General features: G+C 42.7%; 1 long non-coding RNA gene across 1 annotated transcript in view; it reads right to left on the reverse strand.

The window, feature by feature from the left end:
- Positions 1-284: 284 nt before the first annotated feature.
- Positions 285-27790, reverse strand: part of LOC141134137 (uncharacterized) — a 55275-nt gene continuing 27769 nt past the window's right edge. The window contains exon 4 of the long non-coding RNA XR_012243133.1: positions 285-629. This is a non-coding gene — a long non-coding RNA (uncharacterized lncRNA). The remainder of the gene's footprint in view (positions 630-27790) is intronic.

The following is a 27790-nucleotide window of genomic DNA, read 5'->3' on the forward strand; positions in this document are numbered from 1 at the left end:
TTATGTTATCTGGGGCTCTTCTGGCCATGCAGTAAATGTAGTACTGCAGTATGGGATGTATCCGGAGGTATCCAGGACCAGCGTGGAGCACATGTGGTCGGCATTTGAGGCCGTTCGTAAGTAGGAGTCGTTCGTAACTCGGGTGTTCGTAACTCGCGGACTGTCTGTAATCTGGAAGTCGCAAAATTTTTTTGTTTTTTGTTTTTTTTTTCTTATGTCTAGTGGGAATGTGTTGTATGTTTTAGTGTTGTTGCAAACTGAAAATCAATTTCAATAAAAATTAGTTGAAAAGAATACTATAACATTTATCATGACTGCTCTGTAATGCTCATCTTTCTAGTACATTCAAAAGTTGGGTAAAGACATTTTTTTCCCTTTCCTGCAGTTTTCATGAATCAGCCACAGTGATGACACAAGTCTGTCTTTTAAATCGGTGGTATCAAGTCAATTTTCTTTTCAGTTGTGTATAATGAAATAAGTGATGATTGAGGTAGAACTGTTGGAGTTTGATCGATTTCAGAGTACAAATGACTTTCCTCTAGGTCTTCTCTGTTCCCTGGTATGAAGGGGGCATCTGGAAGTGCTTGAGCATCCTGTAGTTCAGTGGTATTAACTATATGCTCAGAAACCTAAAATAAAAAACAAAGGAATTATATTTTTGATCTTTGGTTGACAAGTTCACTCAATGGGTTCAGTGGATCTACATAGGGAAGGCTTATTAAACAAATTGCAATACTTTCAGTTTTTACTTTCTGTTGTTTAACCACTTGCTTACTAGGCACTTAAACCCCCCTCCTATCCAGACCAATTTTCAGCTTTCAGTGCTCTCACACTTTGAATGACAATTACTCAGTCATGCAACACTGTACCCAAATGATTTTTTTGTCCTTTTCTTCATACAAATAGAGCTTTATTTTGGTGGTATTTGATCACCTCTGGGTTTTTTATTTTTTGCGCTATAAATGAAAAAAGACCGAAAATTTTGAAAAAAAACAAATTTTTTCTAATTTCTGTGATAAAATTTTGCAAATTCGTAATTTTTCTTCATAAATTTTGGCCACAATTTATACTGCTACATATCTTTGGTAAAAATAACCAAAAATTTGTGGAAATTATTTGGTCTGTGTGAAAGTTTTAGAGTCTACAAGCTATGGTGCAAATCATAAAAAAATTATCACATCTGATGTACTGAGGCCTATCTCATTTCCTGAGACCCTAACAAGCCAGGAAAGTACAAATGCCCCCCAAATAACCCCTTTTTGGAAAGTAGACATTTCAATGTATTTAGTTAGAGGCATGGTGAGTTATTTGAAGTTGTATTTTTTTCCCACAATTCTTTGCAAAATTTAGATTTTTTTTTTTTTTTCCCCACAAAATTGTCATTGTAATAGCTTATTTCTCTCACATGGCATGTGTATACCACAAATGACACCCCAAAATACATTCTGCTACTCCTCCTGAGTATTACGATACCAAATGTGAGGGACTTTTTCACTGCCTGGCCACATACAGAGGCCCAACATGCATGGAGCACCATCAGGTGTTCTAGGAGCATAAATTACACATCACATTTCTCAACCACCTATTACACTTTTGAAGGCCCTGGAGCACCAGGACAATGGAAACACCCACAAAATGACCCCATTTTGGAAAGCTAACACCCCAACGTATAATCTATGAGGCATAATGAGTCTTTTGAATGGTTTATTTTTTTCCAGAAGTTTTTGGAAAATGTGGAAAAAAATGAAACCGCATTTTTTTTTACACAAAGTTGTCCGTTTATAAGATATTTCCAACACATGGCATTTAGATAGCAAAAATGACACCCCAAAATACATTCTGCTACTCCTCCTGAGTATTACGATACCACATGTGTGGGACTTTTTCACTGCCTGGCCACATGCAGAGGCCCAACATGCATGAAGCACCATCAGGTGTTCTAGGAGCATAAATTACACATCACATTTCTCAACCACCTATTACACTTTTGAAGGCCCTGGAGCACCAGGACAATGGAAACACCCACAAAATGACCCCATTTTGGAAAGCTAACACCCCAACGTATAATCTATGTGGCATAATGAGTCTTTTGAATGGTTTATTTTTTTCCAGAAGTTTTTGGAAAATGTGGAAAAAAATGAAACCGCATTTTTTTTTACACAAAGTTGTCCGTTTATAAGATATTTCCAACACATGGCATTTAGATAGCAAAAATGACACCCCAAAATACATTCTGCTACTCCTCCTGAGTATTACGATACCACATGTGTGGGACTTTTTCACTGCCTGGCCACATACAGAGGCCCAACATGCATGGAGCACCATCAGGTGTTCTAGGAGCATAAATTACACATCACATTTCTCAACCACCTGTTACACCTTTGAAGGCCCTGGAGCACCAGGACAATGGAAACACCCACAAAATGACCCCATTTTGGAAAGCTAACACCCCAACGTATAATCTATGCGGCATAATGAGTCTTTTGAATGGTTTATTTTTTTCCAGAAGTTTTTGGAAAATGTGGAAAAAAATGAAAACTCATTTTTTTTTACACAAAGTTGTCCGTTTATAAGATATTTCCAACACATGGCATTTAGATAGCAAAAATGACACCCCAAAATACATTCTGCTACTCCTCCTGAGTATTACGATACCACATGTGTGGGACTTTTTCACTGCCTGGCCACATACAGAGGCCCAACATGCATGGAGCACCATCAGGTGTTCTAGGAGCATAAATTACACATCACATTTCTCAACCACCTATTACACTTTTGAAGGCCCTGGAGCACCAGGACAATGGAAACACCCACAAAATGACCCCATTTTGGAAAGCTAACACCCCAACGTATAATCTATGAGGCATAATGAGTCTTTTGAATGGTTTATTTTTTTCCAGAAGTTTTTGGAAAATGTGGAAAAAAATGAAAACACATTTTTTTTTTACACAAAGTTGTCCGTTTATAAGATATTTCCAACACATAGCATTTAGATAGCAAAAATGACACCCCAAAATACATTCTGCTACTCCTCCTGAGTATTACGATACCACATGTGTGGGACTTTTTCACTGCCTGGCCACATACAGAGGCCCAACATGCATGGAGCACCATCAGGTGTTCTAGGAGCATAAATTACACATCACATTTCTCAACCACCTGTTACACCTTTGAAGGCCCTGGAGCACCAGGACAATGGAAACACCCACAAAATGACCCCATTTTGGAAAGCTAACACCCCAACGTATAATCTATGCGGCATAATGAGTCTTTTGAATGGTTTATTTTTTTCCAGAAGTTTTTGGAAAATGTGGAAAAAAATGAAAACACATTTTTTTTTACACAAAGTTGTCCGTTTATAAGATATTTCCAACACATAGCATTTAGATAGCAAAAATGACACCCCAAAATACATTTTGCTACTCCTCCTGAGTATTACGATACCACATGTGTGGGACTTTTTCACTGCCTGGCCACATACAGAGGCCAAACATGCAAGGAACACCGTCAGGTGTTCCAGGGACACATAGCATGCACATACCAAGAATTACACCCCAAAATACATTATGCTGAGCAAAGCGTAAACAAAAAAGATTACCTGTGGTTGTAGTAGCGCAGTTGTACGCAGGAGGAAAGCACTGGTCCAGGCAGCAGGCAGGGACTTGGTCAGCAGCGGCGAACACAATTGTCCAGGCAGCAGGCAGGGTTACTGTCCATATAAAGTCCAGGGTCAGTGCAGGCAGAGATATTGTCCGCAGTGCCAAAAATATTGGTCCTGGTAGTAGGCAGGTCCATGTGGTGTGGTCAGTGCAACAGGCAGAGGCGTGACGGCAGTAAGTCCTACAGGCAGAAGTAGGGCCTCGTTCAGGACAGAATGGGGACAGGGGTAGAGGCTTCTCCCACCCAAATCTCTTTGAAGCCTCCGAGTCTCCAGACCCTAATCTAGGATTGAGAAAACAAAATAAATTGTTTTCTTCATCCAGAAAAACAATTCTGGAGCCCCTCACATATGTGAGACCCCTGTGTTGAATCCCACTAGTCCAGTTGCAGGGTACAAGATCAGTCCAAGAGGCAGGCAAATATCATGGTCAAACAGTCCAAGGTCAGTTCCAGATCAGGCAGAGGTATGTACAGAATCGTTGGGCAGAAGCATGGTCGAATAACAGTCCAGGGTCAGTTCCAGATCAGGCAGAGGTATGTGCAGAATCGTTGGGCAGAAGCATGGTCGAATAACAGTCCAGGGTCAGTTCCAGATCAGGCAGAGGTATGTGCAGAATCGTTAGGCAAAAGCATGGTCAAATAACAAGCCAGGGTCAGTTACAGAGGAGGCAGTGGCATAAGGGGTGTGAGGGTAAATTGCAGGAACGGAGGCTTACGTTTACCATACTTTACTAATAATTTACTAAAGTATGGTAACGACGAAAACATTCACCTACGCAGAGGCCTGGTTCAGAAGGACATTGTGCACAATAATAAGATGTGTCTCTTCTGAATCCAGCTCTGGTACACACCTTACATTTTTTTTGCCGTCGTTGGCCTGTTGGTTTGGGAGGGATCTTATCTGGGAAGTGGCGTTCGGAGAGTCGACTTAGAACATCAGATCGGATATTTTCTGGGGGGCCGTTCGGGAATGTAAGGGCAGTGAAAACGTCTTCCTGGTAGCCAAGGAAGCGTTTGGGGTTTTGGGTGGAGTTTCGATAAATGACATAAGAATTGTAGATGGCCAAATTAAAAAAATAAATTGCGACTTTCTTATACCAATGGTATGTCCGTCTTGTGGCAAGGTACGGTTCCAGCATCTGGTCATTCAAGTCGACTCCCCCCATAAACAAATTATAGTCAAAGACACATTTAGGTTTCTGTATGGGGCCATTTCTTCTGGGGACTTCCATGAAGGTATCATCGTGGATTGAAGACAACATGTATACATCTCTTTTGTCTCTCCACTTCACTGCCAAAATCTCGTTGTTTCGTAGACTCGCCGTTTCTCCTTTTCTCAATTTTTTATTGACCAGACTTTGAGGAAAGCCCTTCCGGTTCTTTTTGATGGTACCACATGCAGGCGTCTTCATCCGATGCAGGTTGTGGAAAAGGGGCAGAGATGTGTAGAAGTTATCTACGTACAGGTGGTAGCCTTTCTCCAGTAGGGGGTATGTGAGATCCCAAACAATTTTCCCGCTTGATCCCAAGTAGTCTGGGCAATTAGGGGGTTGCAGCTGGGTGTCCTTCCCTTCGTACACTTTGAAGGCATACAAGTAACCTGTGACTCGGTCACATAATTTGTATACCTTCACCCCATAGCGTGCCCTTTTACTGGGAATATATTGCTTCATCTTAAGCCTGCCACTAAACTTAAGAAGGGACTCATCCACACATATGTTTTTGTCTGGGGTAAACAGCAAGGGGAATAGTGCAGAAAAATAATTTAAAAGTGGCCGAATTTTGAAAAGTCTATCATAGTTTGGGTCATTTCGGGGAGGGCACTGGGTATTGTCGTTGAAATGAAGAAACCTCAATATCATGAGGTATCTGTTTCTGGGCATCACCTTGGAGTATATTGGCAGGTGTTGGAGGGGGTGGGTTGACCAATAGGACAGCAAAGTGTTTTTTTTCGTGAGTCCCATGTTAAATGTGAGCCCTAAAAAAACCTTCAACTCCACCACCGTTAGGTCTCTCCATTCGTAGGGACGGGCATAGTAGGATGTTGGAGTATTTGCAATGAATTGATGTGCATAAAGGTTGCACTGGGCCACAATACTTGACAGCATGTCCTCGGTAAAAAATAAATTAAAAAAATCTATTGGGGAAAAATTCTCCGTGTTCACCTGGACTCCTGGCTGGGCAGTGAAAGGGGGAATGTTGGCTTCTCCTGAATTAGGAGGAAGCCACAAGGGGTTCTGCAGGGCATAGGGAAGGCTGGCTTGGGTCCTTGGCCTTTCTTGCCGAGGCACTGCGGTGCTGGTGGACGGGACTGCCGTGCTGGTGGACGGGACTGCCATGCTGATGGACGGGACTGCCGTGCTGATGGACGGGACTGCCGTGCTGATGGACGGGACTGCCGTGCTGGTGGACGGGACTGCCGTGCTGGTGGACGGGACTACCGTGCTGGTGGACGGGACTGCCGTGCTGGTGGACGGGACTGCCGTGCTGGTAGATGCCACTGCCTCCCCACCAGAACGCCTTCGTTTGGCGGGCCGAATCTCTTCCTCCTCTGAGTCACTCAGTGTTTCACTACTGAGGACTGGCTCATAGTTTATGTCCGACTCGGAATCAGAAAGGGAATCTGAAAAAGAGAGCTCCCCGTTGCTCTCGTCGGCCTGGGACAGTATTTGGTACGCCTCCTCGGCGGAAAAGCTTCTTTTGGCCATGGTTGCTAAGCCTGCACTGATGAGGCGGCACTGATGAGCACAGATGGGCACTGAGGTGGCACAGAGGGGCACTGATGAGGTGGAACAGATGTGCACTGATGAGGTGGAACAGATGTGCACTGAGATTGCACAGATGTGCACTTATGAGGTGGAACAGATGTGCAGATGTGCACTGATGAGGTGGCACAGGTGGGCACTGATGAGGCGGCACAGGTGGGCACTGATGAGGCGGCACAGGTGGGCACTGATGAGGCGGCACAGGTGGGCACTGACGAGGTGGAACAGATGTGCACTGAGATTGCACAGATGTGCACTTATGAGGTGGAACAGATGTGCAGATGTGCACTGATGAGGTGGCACAGGTGGGCACTGATGAGGCGGCACAGGTGGGCACTGATGAGGCGGCACAGGTGGGCACTGACGAGGTGGAACAGATGTGCACTGAGATTGCACAGATGTGCACTTATGAGGTGGCACAGCTGGGCACTGATGGGACGGCACAGATGGAGCGGCACAGATGGGGCGGCACAGATGGAGCGGCACAGATGGAGCGGCACAGATGGGCACTGATGAGGCGGCACAGATGTGCACTGAGGCAGCACAGATGTGCACTGAGGCAGCACAGATGTGCACTGATTGGCACAGGTGGGCACTGAGGTGGCACAGGTGGGCACTGATGAGGTGGCACAGGTGGGCACTGATGAGGTGGCACAGGTGGGCACTGATGAGGTGACACAGGTGGTCACTGATTGTGCAGATGTGCAGCTGGACACTAATCACCGCTGGGCAGACAGGTGGACACCGATTGGCACAGGTGGGCACCGATTGGCACAGGTGGGCACCGATTGGCACAGGTGGGCACCGATTTGGCACAGGTGGGCACCGATTGGCACTGTACTGATGCTGCACTGTACTGATGGGGCACTGTATTGATGGGGCACTGTATTGATGGGGCACTGTGTTGATGGGCACTGTATTGATGGGCACTGTGGGCACTGTAGGCACAGTAAATGTTAATACAGACTCACAGATCGCTGACAGTTTCTCTCTCTCCTCACACGCTGTCTCTGTGTGAGGAGAGAGAACCGGCAATGAGAGATGATCTCAATTGTTTACATTTTAGATCATCTCTCATTGGAGGCAGCGATCGCGCTGTAAACGGCAGCTGTGATTGGCCGTTTACAGCGATCTGTGATTGGCTGTGTCCAAGGGACACGGCCAACACAGAATTTCCCCGTTGCGCGCTCGTGAGCGCGCACGGGGAGCGAGGAAAGGGGAGGCCGTCATATGACGGCCTCCCGGGAATTGACATCCGCGCTGAAGCCGTCATTCGGCTACGGCCGGATGTCAGGTGGTTAAAACCCCAGTCTGATCTACTTGTGAGATACAGTACGTCTTCAGTACATTCCTCCTCTACTAGATGCAAGAATAGCAAGTCTCAAACACAGAGCAAGTAAAAGGCTGAAGAGTCATATGTACAAAGCCCAGACCAGACATTACACTACTGGACTACTACACTAGGAGTACCTCGAAAAACCACATTGTGTTCTGCCTTAAAGCCCCCAAGTCAAATTTTTTTTTAATATACTGCGGTAATTTGTTCCACTTTATCTGCAACATTTAGCTAGTGTTTATAGTGTATTGCTTTTAATTTATGTTTAAATAAAAAAAACTACCTTGATCTCGGAAGCTGGCAGGGTCCAGGTCCACTGTGGGCATCTGAAGCCCTCTGTTATCCATTTCCGGGATTAGGTGCAGCTAGCTACCCAGCATGCACCTCCTGAACTTGCACCTGCGCAGTGAAGTCACTGAGCATCTCTCTTCCCGATAGGTTGCAATGGCAATGGCAGCATCAGCGTAAGTACCCGCCCTGTTGCTATAGCAACCTGTCAATCTTGACATCCCTGTCCTCCCATGAGTGTCATTTCCGGTCTGGCAATAACACAAGATTTCATCACTAGACGATTCGCAAGGACTCCTGGGATACATGATGCCGCTATCCCAGGAGCCCCTGCACATCTCCTAGTGACATAATCGCCTAGGCAGGGGCTGCCGAAAGTGCAGCTGAAGGAAGGCTACAAAAGGTATTTACATACCACAAAAAAAACAGTTTCCACTGGGAAAAGGATGCTCAAAGGGAATAAAATAGACAGCAAGTTTATAAAATGGGTGGAACTCTGCTTTAACCACTTTAGTACCAGGCACTTTAAATGACAACTGCACGGTCATGCAACACTGTACCCATAGGAAATTTTAATCTTTTTTTTTCACACAAATACAGCTTTCTTTTGTTGGTATTTAATCACCACTGGGTTTTTTATTTTTTGCTAAATAAATGAAAAAAACTGAACATTTTGAAAAGAAAAAAAAACACGTTTCTGTTATAAGATTTTGCAAATAAATAAATAATCTTTCTTCTTAAATTTAGACCAGACTGTATTTTGCTACGAGACAATAACCCAAATCAGTGTATATTATTTAGTCTGTAAGAAAGTTAGAGTCCACAAACTATGGTATATATTGTATATCTAAAAATTGATTAATTAACAGCATTTCTTGAGTTCGAAAATGGCAGGACAGTACAAACATCTCCCAAATGATCCCTTTTTGGAAAGTAGACAGTCCAAGGTACTTAGTAAGAGGCATAGCAAGTTTTTGGAAGTTGTTATTTTTTTCACAATTGTTTGGAAAAAAATAAAAAAATCACATTTTTTCTTTTTTTACATACTGTCACCAGTGCAGTACAGCGTCATCATATAACTGGTATGGCGGTTATTAGGGACACTGACTTGTGACAGTATGTAAAAAAAAAATATATATATATATATTTTTTTTTTTTTCCTTTTTTTTTTCTTTCGTGTTTTTATTACATTTTTTTTTCCTTTTATTAATGATTTTTTTAAACACACTGTGACCAGAGCAATACAGTGTTACCATAGTAACAATGTACTACTCTAGGGAAGTGGTCAGAATTTTTTTTTTTTACACATTATAATTGCTTATACAAATGAATTGCAGTGGTATAAGCAACTATTTTTACTGAATGAAACTAATTCATTCAGTGTTTATTATAGTGATTAGCTGTGATTGGCCACAACTAATCACATGGTACAGATGGGCTGTGATTGGCCCTGTCTGTACCATGCCATGTGATCATTGTGACCAATCACAGCTAGCAACATAATTGTAGACAATGAATGAAATAAAAGGAAGCCATCCATTGTGTACAATTGTCACATGATCTGCTGTGCTTGGTCACACCGATCACATAGTTACATAGTTGGTGAGGTTGAAAAAAGACACAAGTCCATCAAGTCCAACCTATGTGTGTGCTTATATATTACATTGTATATCCCTGTATGTTGTGGTCATTAAGGTGCCTATCTAATAGTTTTTAGAAATCATCGATGCTCCCTCCTGAAACCACTGCTTGTGGAAGAGAATTCCTTACCGCTCTGATGCCACGTACAGACGAGCGGAATGTCCGACAGAAAAAGTCAGACGGAATTGTTTCATCATATAATCTGCTCATGTGTATGCCTCATCGGACATTTTTTTCGAAAATTCTGACAGACCTAGAAATAGAACATGTTCTAAATCTTTCTGCCAGAACTCCACCATAACCAATTCCTATCGGGAAAACCGCTTGTCTGTTCCGACGGACCAAAAACGACGCATGCTTTGAAGCAAGTAAGAGACGGAAGCTATTGGCTACTGGCTATTGAACTTCCTTTTTCTAGTCCCGTCGTACGTGCTGTACGTCACCGCGTTCTGAACAATCAGACTTTGGTGTGATCGTGTGTACGCAAGACAGTTTCAGCGGAATTCCGTCGGAACTCCATCTGATAAACCGTAATGCCCCGTACACACGGTCGGATTTTCCGATGGAAAATGTGCGATCGGAGCGTGTTGTTGGAAATTCCGACCGTGTGTGGGCTCCATCGGACATTTTCCATCGGATTTTCCGACACACAAAGTTGGAGAGCAGGAGATAAAATTTTCCGACAACAAAATCCGTTGTCGAAAATTCCGATCGTGTGTACACAAATCCGACGGACTAAGTGCCACGCATGCTCAGAATAAATAAAGAGATGAAAGCTATTGGCCACTGCCCCGTTTATAGTCCCGACGTACGTGTTTTACGTCACCGCGTTCAGAACGATCGGATTTTCCGACAACTTTGTGTGACCGTGTGTATGCAAGACAAGTTTGAGCCAACATCCGTCGGAAAAAATCCTAGGATTTTGTTGTCGGAATGTCCGAACAAAGTCCGACCGTGTGTACGGGGCATAAGAGTTTATTCCAACGGGAAAACCGGTCTTGTGTACGCGACATAACAGTAAAGAACCCTCTATACAGTTTAAGGTTAAACCGTTTCTCTTCTAATTTTAGTGAATGGCCGTGTATCTTTTTAAATTCTCTTGTGTGGAAGAGTTTTATCCCTATTGTGGGGTCATCTCACCAGTACAGTATTTGTACTTTGAAATCCTATCCCCTCTCAAGCGTCTCTTCTCCAGAGAGACTAAGTTCAGTGCTTGCAGTCTTTCCCCGTAGTTGACATCCTCCAGTCCCTTTATTAGCTTTGTTGCCCTTCTCTGGACCCTCTCCAGCTCCACCACATCCCTCCTGAGGACTGGTTTCCAGAACTGGATGGCATACTCCAGGTGCGGCCAGACCAGAGTCTTGTAAATTGGGAGAATGATCTTTTTATCTCTGGAGTGAATCCCCTTTTTAATGCATGCCAATATTCTGTTGGCTTTGCTTGCAGCAGCCCGGCATTGGCATTGCAAATGCATTATTTTACATTTTTCAAGATTAAGGCCCGGTTCACACTGATGCGCTGAGATTTTGTTACATTTTTTGTCCTTTGTGAGGTGCGAATTTACAGCGATTTTACTGCGAATTTCAGGAGTTGGACATAGCTGCAACTGATATTCTAGCCAATGGAATTATCGTGTAAAAAAGAAAAAGGTGTTAACTTCCTGTGTACTTCCTGGTTTTTGTGAAGAGTAGTGTGGTGGAATTCGCACATATGTGAACCATCAATGTGATTCAAGAATTATTTACATTGATGTCTATGGAGACTAAATTCGCAACGCAGTAAACTCGCACAAGACCCTTTTTTTTATTGCATCGCATTCATGGAGGAATCGCAACGCATGTATGTGAATGACCGTCATTGAAAACAATGACTTTAGGGATGACATGCGAATTTAAAGTGTTTTTGACGCATCACATTCGTCATGAACTCGTATCAGTGTGAACCGGGCCTAAACCTCATTTGCCATGTAGTTGCCCACCCCATTAATTTGTTTAGATCTTCTTGCAAGGTTTCCACATCCTGCATAGAAGTTATTGCCCTGCTTAGCTTAGTATCGTCCGCAAATACTGAAATTGAGCTGTTTATCCCATCCTCCAGATCGTTTACGAATAAATTACATAGGATTGGACCCAGGACAGAACCCTGGGGGACCCCACTTTCTACACCATTCCGAGTACACCCTATTTATCACTACCCTCTGGACGGTAGCCAGTTTTCAATCCATGTACTCACCCTTTTGTCCATGCCGACAGACCTTAGTTTGTACAGTAAACATTTATGGGGAACTATATTGAATGCCTTTGCAAAATCCAGATACACCACGTCTACAGGCCTTCCTTTATCTAGATAGCAGCTCACCTCTTCATAGAAGGTCAATAGGTTGGTTTGGCAAGAATGATTCTTCATGAATCCATGCTGATTTCTGCTAATAATATAGTTTTTATTACTAAAATCTTGTCTATGGTCCCTTATCATCCCCTTCAAGAGCTTGCAAACTATTGATGTTAGGCTAACTGGTCTATAGTTCCTAGGGATATATCTTGTCCCTTTTTTAAATATTGGCGTTACATTGGTTTTTCTCCAATCAGGCGGTACCATTCCAGTCAATAGACTGTAAAGATTAGGAACAATGGTCTGGCAATCACTTGACTGAGTTCCTTAAGGACCCTTGGGTGTAAGCCATCTGGTCCCGGAGACTTATTAATGTTAAGCTTCTCAAGTCTATTTCTAATTCTGTCCTCTGTTAACCATGAGGGTGCTTCCTGTGTCGTGTCATGAGGATAAACATCTTGGATACTGAATACCCCTGTTTCCCTCGTGAAGACTGAGGAGAAGAATAAATTCAAAACCTTCGCCATCTCTCCATCTTTTGTAACCAGATTGCTTTCATCATTTTTTTATGGGCCCAATATGTTCTGACCTCCCTTTCTTACTATTTATATACATAAATAATCTCTGGGTTTTTTTTTTTACTCTCCTCCGCTATGTGCCTTCCGTGTTCTATCTTAGCAGCCTTGATTACACCCTTACATTTCTTATTACATTCTTTGTAAAGTTGGAATGCTGATGATGACCCCTCAGCCTTGTATTGTTTAAAGGCCTTCTCCTTTGCTTTTGTATGAATTTTTATGTTGGAGTTAAGGACTTTTATTAGCTCTTTTAAATGTATTTCCCATTGGGATGTACTGGCCAATATCTTAATTCAATATGCTCTTAAAGCACTCCCATTTTTCCTTTGTGTTCTTTGTTCCTAGGATTTTATCCCTTTAGACATGTGCACACTGAAATATTTCGTTTCGGAATTTTGTTTTCGTCCGAAAATTCGTTTTTATTTATTTAGTTTTTCTCGAAAAATTGCATTCGTCCGAAAATCCAAATTGAGGTCGAATCTGTCATTGAAGGCTTATGGTGTCTGTCGAATGTTCAAAGAAGAATCGACGGAGCAGCTAAACTGTACAACGCCGTATAGTTTACCTGCTCCGTCGAATCTTCTTAGAACTTTCAACAGACACCATAAGCCAAAGTACGTGTGTACTTAGTTCTAGCTATTTTACTGCTCCTCCTCTTTGGTTACAATCAATCAATAACATTCATCATCATCATTATTTTTATTTATCTTTTCTCCCCTACGTCGAATCTTTTCTCCCCTACGTCAAATCTTTTCTCTCTATGTTGAATCTTTTCTCTCTATGTAGAATAATCTTGGACTAATAGAGTTAAGGTTAGGCACATTCAACCACAGGTTTGATGGACACAGATTGTTATTGTCATCATCATGTCGAATCTCCTATCTATATGGAACTGTTGTAGCAACAAAAACGAAAATAAAGCATTTGTTTATGTCGGATCTTTCATTTTTCGGATTCTGCACTTTCGTTATCGTTTGTTAAAACGATAACGAAAATACCTGAAATTCAGACGAAAATGCATTCGGACGAAAACGAATGCACATGTCTATTAAATATCTTCTAGCAAGGAGTGTAGTTTAGGGAAGTTGGCTCTTTTGAAATTCAGTGTCTTTGTATTACCCTTGTGTTTCCTATTTGTGTGATTTATGCTGAAATGAATTGACCTATGATCGCTGTTTCCTAAGTTGCCCCCTATTTCCACGTCCGTGATTAGGTCTGTATTGTTAGTAATCAGTAGGTCTAGTAATGCATTATTTCTTGTTGGTGCATTTAACATCTGACCCATGAAATTGTCCTGCAAGACATTTAGGAAATGGCGAGTCTTAGCCAAATGCACGGTTCCTTCCGCCCATGTCTGGATAATTAAAATCCCCCATTATAATGACACTTCCTATCCTTGCTGCCATTCCAAACTCTGATAGGAGATCCGCTTCCCCTCCTCCCTCTGGTTAGGGGGCCTATAGCATACTCCCAGTATAACTTTTCCCTTGGTTTCCTCCCTTTAAAGCTCTACCTATTAGGATTCCACCTCCTCCCTTGCTCCATTAGTGATGTCATCCCTCACATTCACTTGTACATCATTCTTGATATACAGGCATACCCCTCCCCTTTTTTACCCTCCCTATCTCTGCAATATAGAGAATACCCTTGAATGGTTGCCAGCCAATCATGGGAGCTGTTAAACCAAGTCTCTGAAATTCCCACAAAATTCAAATCCTCCTAATACAACAGCAGCTCTAGTTCTCTAATCTTGTCAGCCAGACTCCTGGCATTAGTGAACAAGCCTCGTAGTTTTGTCCGGTCGCGTACTATCTCCTTGGTTGTTCTGAGGCTGCAGTTAGGACTTGTTAATTAACTTACCTTGGGTTTAGGTGCTTTAGTTAACCTACTACTAATGCCCCCAATACTACCCTCATGGTACTGGCAGCAGGCTGTGTGCTAACCCTCTTACTAGCTCTCACAAAAAAGTTAAAAGTTAAAGTGATACTAAACAGAGAAGTGTTAATTACCATAATTCATTCACATAAATGATATATATAGATATATATAGATATATATAGATATATATCTATATATATAAAGTATCTCACAAAAGTGAGTAAACCCCTCACATTTTTGTAAACATATTATATCTTTTCATGTGACAACACTGAAGAAATGACACTTTGCTACAATGTAAAGTAGTGAGTGTACAGCTTGTATAACATTAATTAGCTGTCCCCTCAAAATAAAATAACACAGCCATTAATGTCTAAACCACTGGCAACAAAAGTGAGATACACGCCTAAGTGAAAATGTCCAAATTGGGCCCAATTAGCCATTTTCCCTCCTCGATGTCATGTGACTCGTTAGTGTCACAAGGTCTCAGGTGTGAATGGGGAGCAGGTGTGTTAAATTTGGTGTTATCGCTCTCACTCTCTCATACTGGTCACTGGAAGTTCAACATGGAACCTCATGGCAAAGAACTCTCAGAGGATCTGAAAAAAAGAATTGTTGCTCTATATAAAGATGGCCTAGGCTATAAGAAGATTGCCAAGACCCTGAAACTGAGCTGCAGCCAAGACCAAGACCTGTATGGCAAAGACCATACAGCAGTTTAACAGGACAGGTTCTACTCAGAACAGGCCTTGCCATGGTCAACTAAAGAAGTTGAGTGCACGTGTTCATCATCATATCCAGAGGTTCTTTGGGGGAAATAAATGTATGAGTGCTGCCAGCATTGCTGCAGAGGTTGAAGAGTTTGGGCGTCAGCCTTTCAGTGCTCAGACCATACGCCACACACTGCATCAAATTGGTCTGCATGGCTGTCGTCCCAGAAGTAAAACTCTTCTAAAGATGATGCAAAAGAAAGCCCGCAAACAGTTTGCTGAAGACAAGCAGACTAAGGACATGGCTTACTGAAACCATGTCCTGAGTAGGGATGAGCTTCGAGTTCGAGTCGAACTCATGTTCGACTCGAACATTGGCTGTTCGCAAGTTCGCCGAACAGCGAACAATTTGGGGTGTTCGCGGCAAATTCGAATGCCGCGGAACACCCTTTAAAAGTCTATGGGAGAAATCAAAAGTGCTAATTTTAAAGGCTAATATGCAAGTTATTGTCATAAAAAGTGTTTGGGGACCTGGGTCCTGCCCCAGGGGACATGGATCAATGCAAAAAAAAGTTTTAAAAACGGACGTTTTTTCAGGAGCAGTGATTTTAATAATGCTTAAAGTCAATGAATAAAAGTGTAATATCCCTTTAAATTTCGTACCTGGGGGGTGTCTATAGTATGCCTGTAAAGGGGCGCATGTTTCCTGTGTTTAGAACAATCTGACAGCAAAATGACATTTCGAAGGAAAAAACTCATTTAAAACTACCCGCGGCTATTGCATTGCCGACAATACACATAGAAGTTCATTGATAAAAACGGCATGGGAATTCCCCAAAGGGGAACCCCGAACCAAAATTAAAAAAAAAAAATGACGTGGGAGTCCCCCTAAATTCCATACCAGGCCCTTCAGGTCTGATATGGATATTAAGGGGAACCCCGGCCAAAATTTTAAAAAAAAATGACGTGGGGTTCCCCCTAAATTCCATACCAGACCCTTCAGGTCTGGTATGGATTTTAAGGGGAACCCCGCGCCAAAAAAAAAAAAAAACGGCGTGGGGTCCCCCCAAAAATCCATACCAGACCCTTATCCGAGCACGCAACCTGGCAGGCCGCAGGAAAAGAGGGGGGGGACGAGAGTGCGGCCCCCCCTCCCTCCTGAACCGTACCAGGCCACATGCCCTCAACATTGGGAGGGTGCTTTGGGGTAGCCCCCCAAAACACCTTGTCCCCATGTTGATGAGGACAAGGGCCTCATCCCCACAACCCTGGCCGGTGGTTGTGGGGGTCTGCGGGCGGGGGGCTTATCGGAATCTGGAAGCCCCCTTTAACAAGGTGACCCCCAGATCCCGCCCCCCCCCTGTGTGAAATGGTAAGGGGGTACTTATACCCCTACCATTTCACGAAAAAAGTGTCAAAAATGTTAAAAATGACAAGAGACAGTTTTTGACAATTCCTTTATTTAAATGCTTCTTCTTTCTTCTATCTTCCTTCATCTTCTGGTTCTTCTGGCTCTTCTGGTTCTTCCTCCGGCGTTCTCGTCCAGCATCTCCTCCGCGGCGTCTTCTATCTTCTTCTCCTCGGGCCGCTCCGCACCCATGGCATGGGGGGGAGGCTCCCGCTCTTCTCTTCTTCTTTTCTTCTCTTCTTCTCTTCTTCATTTTCTTCTCCGGGCCGCTCCGCAATCCATGCTGGCATGGAGGGAGGCTCCCGCTGTGTGACGGCGCTCCTCGTCTGACAGTTCTTAAATAACGGGGGGGGGGGGCCTCCCGGTGACCCCGCCCCCCTCTGATGCACGGGACATGACGGGACTTCCCTGTGGCATTCCCCGTGACGTCACAGGGAAGTCCCGTCAAGTCACCGTGCGTCAGAGTGGGGCGGGGTCACCGGGTGGCCCCGCCCCCTCCGTTATTTAAGAACTGTCAAACGAGGAGCGCCGTCACACAGCGGGAGCCTCCCTCCATGCCAGCATGGATTGCGGAGCGGCCCGGAGAAGAAAATGAAGAAGAGAAGAAGAGAAGAAAAGAAGAAGAGAAGAGCGGGAGCCTCCCCCCCCATGCCATGGGTGCGGAGCGGCCTGAGGAGAAGAAGATAGAAGACGCCGCGGAGGAGATGCTGGACGAGAACGCCGGAGGAAGAACCAGAAGAGCCAGAAGAACCAGAAGAACCAGAAGATGAAGGAAGATAGAAGAAAGAAGAAGCATTTAAATAAAGGAATTGTCAAAAACTGTCTCTTGTCATTTTTAAAATTTTTGACACTTTTTTTGTGAAATGGTAGGGGTACTTATGTACCCCCTTACCATTTCACACAGGGGGGGGCCGGGATCTGGGGGTCACCTTGTTAAAGGGGGCTTCCAGATTCCGATAAGCCCCCCGCCCGCAGACCCCCACAACCACCGGCCAGGGTTGTGGGGATGAGGCCCTTGTCCTCATCAACATGGGGACAAGGTGTTTTGGGGGGCTACCCCAAAGCACCCTCCCAATGTTGAGGGCATGTGGCCTGGTACGGTTCAGGAGGGAGGGGGGGCCGCACTCTCGTCCCCCCCTCTTTTCCTGCGGCCTGCCAGGTTGCGTGCTCGGATAAGGGTCTGGTATGGATTTTTGGGGGGACCCCACGCCGTTTTTTTTTTTTTTTTTTGGCGCGGGGTTCCCCTTAAAATCCATACCAGACCTGAAGGGTCTGGTATGGAATTTAGGGGGAACCCCACGTCATTTTTTTTTTTTAATTTTGGCCGGGGTTCCCCTTAATATCCATACCAGACCTGAAGGGCCTGGTATGGAATTTAGGAGGACTCCCACGTCATTTTTTTTTTAAATTTTGGTTTGGGGTTCCCCTTTGGGGAATTCCCATGCCGTTTTTATCAATGAACTTCTATGTGTATTGTCGGCAATGCAATAGCCGCGGGTAGTTTTAAATAAGTTTTTTCCTTCAAAATGTCATTTTGCTGTCAGACTGTTCTAAACACAGGAAACATGCGCCCTTTTACATGCATACTATAGACACCCCCCAGGTACGAAATTTAAAGGGATATTACACTTTTATTGTTTGACTTTAAGCATTATTAAAATCACTGCTCCTGAAAAAACGGCCGTTTTTAAAACTTTTTTTTGCATTGATCCATGTCCCCTGGGGCAGGACCCAGGTCCCCAAACACTTTTTATGACAATAACTTGCATATAAGCCTTTAAAATTAGCACTTTTGTTTATTCATGTTCGTGTCCCATAGACTTTAACGGTGTTCGCATGTTCGAACGAACTTTTTTCCTGTTCGCATGTTCTGGTGCGAACCGAACAGGGGGGTGTTCGGCTCATCCCTAGTCCTGAGGTCTGATGAGACCAAGATAAACTTATTTGGTTCAGATGGTGTCAAGCGTGTGTGTCGGCAACCAGGTAAGGAGTACAAAGACAAGTGTGTCCTACCTACAGTCAAGTATGGTGGTGGGAGTGTAATGTTCTGGGGCTGCATAAGTGCTGCTGGCACTGGGGAGCTACTGTAACTTTCAGGGAACCATGAATGCCAAAATGTACTGTGACATACTGAAGCCGTGTACTGGGCTTCAGGGCAGTATTCCAACATGATAATGTCCCCAAACACACCTCCAAGATGACCACTGCCTTGCTAAAGAAACTGAGGGTAAAGGTGATGGACTGGCCAAGCACGTCTCCAGACCTAAACCCTATTGAGCATCTGTGGGGCATCCTCAAATGGAAGGTGGAGGAGCGCAAGGTCTCCAACATCCATCAGCTCTGTGATGTCCTCATGGAGGAGTGGAAGAGGACTCCAGTGGCAACCTGTGAAGCTCCGGTGAACTCAATGCCCAGGAGGGTTAATGCAGTGCTGGAAAATAATGGTGGTCACACAAAATATTGACACTTTTGGACCCAATTTGAACATTTTCTTTTCTGGGTGTACTCACTTTTGTTGCCAGCGGTTTAGACATTAATGGCTGTGTGTTGAGTTATTTTGAGGGGACAACAAATTCACACTGTTATACAAGCTATACACTCACTACTTTACATTGTAGCAAAGTGTCATTTCTTCAGTGTTGTCACATGAAAATATATAATAAAATATTTACTTTTGTGAGATACTGTGTGTGTGTGTGTGTGTATATATATATATATATATATATATATATATATATATATATATATATATATATATATATATATATATTCTATTTAAAAAAAAATCCTCTAAGTAATCTATGGTCACATGATCTTTCCCTGTTCTTTGCCATCTGAAAGGAGAGATCCTTGGGAGAGGCTGCTATTACTCTGCTGATGTATGCTGTCTGCAGTGTGAGTTTGTGTCTTTCCAGTCCTAATTGGTTCTGTGCAGTCACATGATTTAAAAAAAAACAGGTTCAGAAGAGTAATTCAAATTAAATTATACATACCAAAAACTGTTTTATAGTAACATCAGATGTGTATTTTTTGTGTAGTAATATGGTGTAGGCAGAGATGATTGATGCTAGCTTTCATTTTGGTCACACTGTCGCTACACCCAAGGATCTTTTTTACTTTACAGGTATTAGCAATTACCATTGATATATTTATCACTGATTTATAACCAAGCGTTTTGTGAATGTAATCAATCAGCATACTATATCGTGCCGCCATAGTGTTTAGCAATAGGAGGACATGGAGAAGGAGGGATGGGGGAGAGTGTTAATTACTACTGTGTATACGCCCACATGTGTGACTCTATAGTGATATTGGCTGCACAAATAAGAAAAAGGAGGAAATGAAGAGCTTTGAAGGGAACTGAAATATGAGCATTCTCCGTAGAGGACACCAGTTGGTTAACAGCCTGCAGTGGGGACACAGAGAATATGGGAGAGACATCTGAAGGTAGGATCAACCGAGTGTATTTCATTCTACAGCATAGCATGTAATGAGAGTTTTTCATAGTCTGGGTTTAATGACACTTTAATTCTCTTTGTAAGTATAATACCAATCTTCCCTGTATCCCCAACAGTAATTCCTACATAACCCCCCCATCCTGTACCTAACACTAATGTCCTGTACACACGATCGGACATTGATCGGACATTCCGACCACAAAATCTGTCGGATTTTGCGCCAAACTTGTCTTGCATACACACGGTCGCACAAAGTTGTGGTAAAATACGATCGTCCTGAACGCGATGACGTAAAACACTTACGTCAGGACTATAAACGGGGCAGTAGCCAATAGATTTCGTCTCTTAATTTATTCTGAGCATGCGTGGCACTTTGTGCGTCGGATTTGTGTACACACGATCGTAATTTAAACGATCGGATTTTGTTGTCGGAAAATTTTATATCCTACTCTCAAACTTTGTGTGTCGGAAATTCCAACGGAAAAAGTCCGATGGAGCCCACACATGATTGGAATTTCCGACAAGACAATCCCCTTGCACTTTTTCCGTCTGAAAATCCGACCGTGTGTACAGGGCATAACCCTTTCCTATCCACCCTATAATCATATAATTTGCTAACACTCCATGTAATCCTTACACAAACTCTTCAACTAACTCTTTCTGTATCCCCAATAGTAACCTCACACAACCCTACACATGAACCTAATTACTAACCTTTACATTAACCCTCCCTGCACCGCTAATCATCCCTTTAACCCTAACAGCAACCCTTACACTAACCCTGCCTGTAACCCTTATACTAGCCCTCCCTAAGACCCTAACACTAACCTTCCTGGTATCCCTAACACAAACCCTCATACCAACTTTAACGTTAAAGCTCTTTGTAAGCATAGCACTAATCCTCACAGTAACCTTACCTGTAACCCTTACACTGACCTTATCTGTAACCCTAACACTAACCTTCATGGTATCCCTAACACTAATCCTCACACTAATGCCCTGTACACACGGTCGGATTTTCCGACGGAAATTCCGACCGTCTGTGGCCTCCATCGGACATTTTCCATCGGATTTTCTGACACACAAAGTTTGAGAGCAGGCTATAAAATTTTCCGACCACAAAATCCGATCGCGTCAATTCCGAGCGTGTGTGGACAATTCCAACGCACAAAGTGCCACGCATGCTCAGAAGAAATTCCGAGACGGAACAGCTCGGTCTGGTAAAATTAGCGTTCGGAATGGATATAGCACTTTCGTCTGGCTGCAATGTTTAAAATTGTTTAATGCAGCGCACTCTCTTCTTCTTCTTTATAATGCTAGAAGAATGAAGTAGTTTTGCTGCTGATATTCACACAGACTTCTCACAAACTTCTTTCTTTATTATTTTTCGTGATTTCATCAATATATTTTGATTTGTCACATCTGTCAAAAAAGATATATGGTTTTTTTTGGGGGTTTGTATTTTTTTCAAGCCAGATCGTGTTTTTTTTTTTTTTTTTTTTACTCCAGAATATTTTTGGGTGTGTTTTGTGTGTCAAGTTACCACAACACCATTATTATCTTGTATTATTTAATCTCAGGGAGATTGCTTGGTGTTGGTGTCTCTTGTGTTAACACACATAGGCGAGTATAATTGAAACAAAAAATCCTTTATTAAGGGCTCAGAACCAAACAAAGAGGAAGGCAACGCTGGATAAACATCAGAAATTGGCGAAGCCTTTGGCCCCCAGGGCAGACATCAATTATTTACAGCAAAATTGATGGCCTGAGGAGTCCATATCTAAGGGAGTACAATCTGGTCCAGAAGTCCAAGAGATCATGAACAGCAGCAGATGACATGTATGTTCCCAGGCTGTGGTCATACAAGAGCCTGCATCTTTTGCCAGACCAGACTGAACCTAGGCCATCACTCTCTGGTCTTCCTTAAACGCTTCCTTCCAGGCTGTGGCTCTGGTGTTGGAGGTGTGGCAGGAGGAGGAGTAGTACCTGGAGGAGGAGGAGGAGGACCATGGGTGAGCTGACAAATGTGGGTTTCACATGTGAGTTGGCCCCTCAACCCCTTATTCAGAGCTTCCAAAATTACAAACTCACATAAGAGGCGTTGACCCTCCTCCATCTGAATCATTTTGCAGTTAGCTCTGCAAAATCATCTTCCACACTGTGGGGTGTTCTGAGGGCCTCAGTAGCCCTCCAAAATAGGCCTATTGTAGCCTCCTCCAGGTTACTCCTCTTCCTGCCACTTTTTCTTTGAAGGCGGAGGGGAGGGACATGGGTATTGGGCAGCCTGCTTGGCCCGGCCACCTCCTGGCTGAGACTTCCCTGTGTATGAAAAAGGGACATGGTTTTAGTTTTTGGTTCATCAATCACAATCATAAATTAGTACTCCAAACTAGCATCTATTTAACATCATTGATTGGACAACCATAAATATTTTGAAGAATGCTTTACCTGACTCAAGCTGGGCTCCTCCACATGTTGCTGCCTGGAAGGCCCAGGTTAGACATCAGAAGCTTCAGCTGGGGGGGAAGGAAGCGTGGAAGGAAGAGTGGAGAGTGCTGGCCTGGGTTCAGTCTGGCCTGCCAGGAATATGCAGCCTGTCATAGTACCACAGCCTGGGGACATAAATGTCATCTGCTGCAGCTCTTGAGCTCTGGGAATCCTGGACCTTCTTGTGCTCCCTTAGATAAATGCTCCTCATGCCACCAATTAGGATCTTCAAATAGGTGATGTCTGCCATGGGGATCACCGGCTTCACAAATTGCAGCAAATTATCCAGCACTGCCTTCCTCTTTGTTTGGTTCTTATATTCGGGGTGGTTTACCTGCCACAGACAAGGCAGCTCCCTGAACATATCTATGAAGATTGGCATAAAGTCCTGATCATTGACTAGATCCATTTTCACTGCAAGACACAACACCAGACAAACCCTAATGTCAGCCTAAAGTCTTATAAACTTGTCTAAATACAGGCTTCAATCTAGAAGCAGTATAGGCCAAAATTTAAATCTTACCTTCATTATCACGATCGGCGCCTCTGATACTCCTTCCTCCTCTCACAGATCGTACGTACTACGCACGCGTGTTACGCTTTATATACACTGCGCATGCGTGAAACTCCGCACGCTCCTGACGTTCTTTCTAGTCTATTCCCCGCCCCTTCTCGTTCGGCGCAGTGGGGGAAGAGCACATGGCGGAGACACAGAAGGTGCGTGCTAATTACAGCAACGAGGAGGAGGAGGAAAGCCCGGAGCCAGAAATGGCCCGATCCCGGAAGAGACGATTTAAGGCCTCAAATATGTCCTTTGGGGAGATGTTGGAGACGGTCGACATAATGAAGAGGGCCGACTATGACGGGAAGTATGGACCTTACCCCAACCCCAATGTCAGAAAGGCCAAAATCATGGCAAAAGTGGTCAAGAGTCTGCAGAAGAATTTTGGGGTACGGCGATCTAAGGATCAACTCAGGAACCGGTGGTCGGACCTCAAATTAAGGGAGCACGAGCAGTACAGAAGGATCAGGAGAGTACTGCAAAAAAGTAAGTAGCTGTCCTGTGTTCCTATTCTTGATTTTTATTACGTTCGTGCTGCTCCATGTGCTTTTCTTTATACTGTTGTACAGTTTAAAATGGCAACATTCATGTTCATGGGCACATTGTTCGTTCGTATGAAACATTGTTCGTTCGGCCTATAAAACACCATTGTTTTGGCCATATGCATTTGAATACTTTTTTTCTAGCCTACTTCTCTTAAAATAATTTTGTTGTCTAGATGGGTTTGTAACTAGAATGTAATGCAAACTAGATTCTGTGTAAGGAGAGGACACTCAGCAGCAGTTTACACATCTGGACACTGGAGCACTAGTGTGAGACAACAGAACACCCTTTTTATTAGGGGGTCTGTTGTGGAATCTCATATTAGCCAATGTATTTCATATTGTATATATTGATTTGCATATATTTTATTGATAATAATAATTATTATTATTATTCATATTATTATATAGTAGTGGTTTTATCAATATTATTATTCAATAAGTAAAGCAACAATTATTAATCTTTTAATAATGTATACTGTGTTTTCCATAGATTTAGAAAGTCTTCATTTATAAGTATTGAACTTTAAATGACCTCTGCTTTATGACAAGTACTTGTAAACAGGTGTTCTCGAAAATGTATTAAGATAGTCTACTGGATGAAAGTTCATTAGAATAGATTCAAGTTATGTAGAATGGTCTCAGACAGATAACAAAACAGGTGGTTAAAATAATTAGGTGGAATACAGGAAAGTTATGTACAGAACATTAAATTAAGTTTGACAGGGTCAAACAAAGGTCTGCTTGTGCCCTCATTAAAACTGTTAAAATACATGCATATAGTGAAACATATAAAACATCTGGTGGGGTTATTGAAAGTTAATTGTCTCAAAGTTGTAAATCTGCAAATCCTTAAAGCTAGTTAAATCTTATCAAGATAAGGAGAGTCTGATAACACAGCTGGGTGCCAGACTGTCTCTATACAGGTGTTTTTAATTGGACAAAAACAGTTATAAATCACTTTAATGAACATATAGGAATTTTGGGAATAATTAAGTTTATCTGGTTGTAGAACAGGTGTCAGATTTATGGTTGGTTACTTTGATGTAGATCTTAGCGACCAATCATATGTAAGAGATATGTTAAGATAAGACTTGTAAAAGAGTATATAAATGCAAGCTCTGCAATTGTTAGACAGACAAGTCAGATAGGAGCTCATAAGGCTGAACTCTATGTATGCTGCCCTATTGCACGGGTCATAGAGGTCAGAACCAATGGGCAAGTATCTGTCCTAACTTGTCCCTTCGGACAAGTCAGATAGGAGCTCATAAGGCTGAACTCTATGTATGCTGCCCTATTGCACGGGTCATAGAGGTCAGAACCAATGGGCAAGTATCTGTCCTAACTTGTCCCCTGGGACAAGTCAGATAGGAGCTCATAAGGCTGAACTCTGTGTATGCTGCCCTATTGCACGGGTCATAGAGGTCAGAACCAATGGGCAAGTATCTGTCCTAACTTGTCTCCTCGTACGAGTCAGAGAAGACTTCTTGACTTGTTCCAGAATGTGGTCTCAGGTGAATTTCCCTCAAGAACTTGGTCGAGCTGGAACCCAGAACTCTGTGAGGGGACCAGACCACCGGCAGATCAGGCTGGTCCCTATCAGGTGAGAGGTTCCCAAGAATTGGCAGAAAAGACCCATTCTGGTTCAAGGTAAGAACAATTCACAATTGTTTAAATTTGGTTAGAGGATAAGAATATTTATATCTAATATGCTTGCATTGTAAGAAACTGTATAAATTAGACCTGTATATTGTAATATTTTGAACATAAACCTGTATGTTATCAGCTGTTAATAAACCTGCATTGCTTAAGTTCTGCCTGGTTCGATACTTTACTATTCTACTTCATTTGGTGGCCCGTACGGGCACAGCATAACCTCAACTCCGATCTTGCCTAACTCCATGCTGGTGAGGCACTGAGCTCAACACAATATTGCGCAATATATCAGGTTAGCAGACACCTATTATTAGTTCTGCATTGTGTTGTGCCGTGTTTTGCTAGCGCTATCAGGGGCAGGTGGTTGTTGTTGGGGTATCGCTGTCCACCAGGCAGATCTTTGTGGTAGCAGGTAGGGTTTTCTCAACTGTGGGTGCCTTAAAGTGCATTATACAGGGTGAGATACCCTGGGTGGAATTCTTTCAAAAAAATTTTTTTTTGTTATTCCGAAGGGGTACCCCTAAAAGAAGGTTAACTACTCACCGTGTAAACCTACCTTTAACATGCATGTTGGTATCCTAGACTGAGTAAATCAGTCTAGAAGAGGTATATTTTGATTGGTATCCTAGACCTAAAAAGGTCTGGACGAGGTTTTGGGGTAAATATTTTGACCCCTGGAGAACCTACCTTTAACATGCATGTTGGTATCCTAGACTGAGTAAATCAGTCTAGAAGAGGTATATTTTGATTGGTATCCTAGACCTAAAAAGGTCTGGATGAGGTTTTGGGGTAAATATTTTGACCCCTGGAGAACCTACCTTTAACATGCATGTTGGTATCCTAGACTGAGTAAATCAGTCTAGAAGAGGTATATTTTGATTGGTTTCCTAGACCTAAAAAGGTCTGGACGAGGTTTTGGGGTAAATGTTTTGACCCCTGGAGAACCTACCTTTAACATGCATGTTGGTATCCTAGACTGAGTAAATCGGTCTAGAAGAGGTATATTTTGATTGGTATCCTAGACCTACAAGAGGTCTGGACGAGGTTTTGGGGTAAATGTTTTGACCCCTGGAGAACCTACCTTTAACATGCATGTTGGTATCCTAGACTGAGTAAATCAGTCTAGAAGAGGTATATTTTGATTGGTATCCTAGACCTACAAGAGGTCTGGATGAGGTTTTGGGGTAAATGTTTTGACCCCTGGAGAACCTACCTTTAACATGCATGTTGGTATCCTAGACTGAGTAAATTGGTCTAGAAAAGGTTTCATTTTGAGTAGTATCCTTGACAAGGTTTTGGGGTACTATTTTTTTCCCCTGGAGAATCTGAATTGGTATCCTAGACTGGCAAGTCCAGTGTGAAAGAGTTTCTTGGGTTGGCCTAAGTTTTACATGCATGTTGGTATCCTGGATTGGCAATCAATCTGGAGGAGGCTTTGGGGTTATCAGACCCCTGGAAAGCCTAAGTTAAAAACAAAAACAGTACTGATATGTAGCTACTAGTAGAAAAAGGTACCTTTTGTTTTGTATATTATTGAACATAATAATTGTGGTGTAAAATAATACTCATGAGTTTAGAAATGTCAGGAGAGGTAAGTCCTGACAGGTAAATGAGGTAAAGGTTTTGGAGCTCCATTTGTTAACAAAGTTAAAAGGTATGTATCGTCTTTGTGCTATAAGTGTATGTGTTTATATGTATCTGTTATAACGGTCTGTGTACTAACTGATTTAAGATCAGGTTGAGACATTCCTGATCGCCGTGGCAAGCAGGGCTTGGCGGTTTTTCGTGTCTTGAGACAAGCATTTTAAGGTAAGGAGACGTATGCGCATACGGTGCCTATTGGCTTTACTCTGAGCACTGCTGTCCATAAGTAATTACTAACTAACCTATCAGTTTTAATAATTTTGTGAATGTTTGTATATTTATATATAATCAGAAATTTGTGTTCATGTGTATGCATACTTTGCTAGGTGGAGTGACTATGTATTGCTATATAGAAAACAGAAGATAATGACATTTTGTTAATGAATGTTCACAAGCGTAAGTTAATTTCTTTGTAATCTTTGTAGACTGTTAGGGAATATTGTATGTGTGAGGGAGACTGATCATCTCCCAAATTAGGTTAGAATAAGTCTGTAGTTGTTGTAAAAACGTTGGTGTGGAAGGACCCTATGTGTTAGTTCTATGAGTGAGTTGTAAGAAGTATGTAACTGATGCTGAATTCTGCATAGTGTATGATGAATAGGGAAATGGTATGTATCCTCCATACAAATGCAATTAGAACTTTCTGTGTCACATATTTGATTTCGTGACACTTGTTATTAGTATTTGATAGGAGGATTTATATTTATATGAGTTAAATGTGTGTGTGTGGAAGGCACAATTCATTTTTTATTTTTTTATTTATTTTTTTAATTTTTTTTTTATATTCTTTTGAATATGTACCTCAGCTAGATAGCACCATTAATGAGCTGAGGGAGTTAGAAGTTA

This window comes from Aquarana catesbeiana, linkage group LG01, assembly GCF_042186555.1.
Source record: "Aquarana catesbeiana isolate 2022-GZ linkage group LG01, ASM4218655v1, whole genome shotgun sequence".
In the NCBI taxonomy this organism is placed as follows: Eukaryota; Metazoa; Chordata; class Amphibia; order Anura; family Ranidae; genus Aquarana; species Aquarana catesbeiana.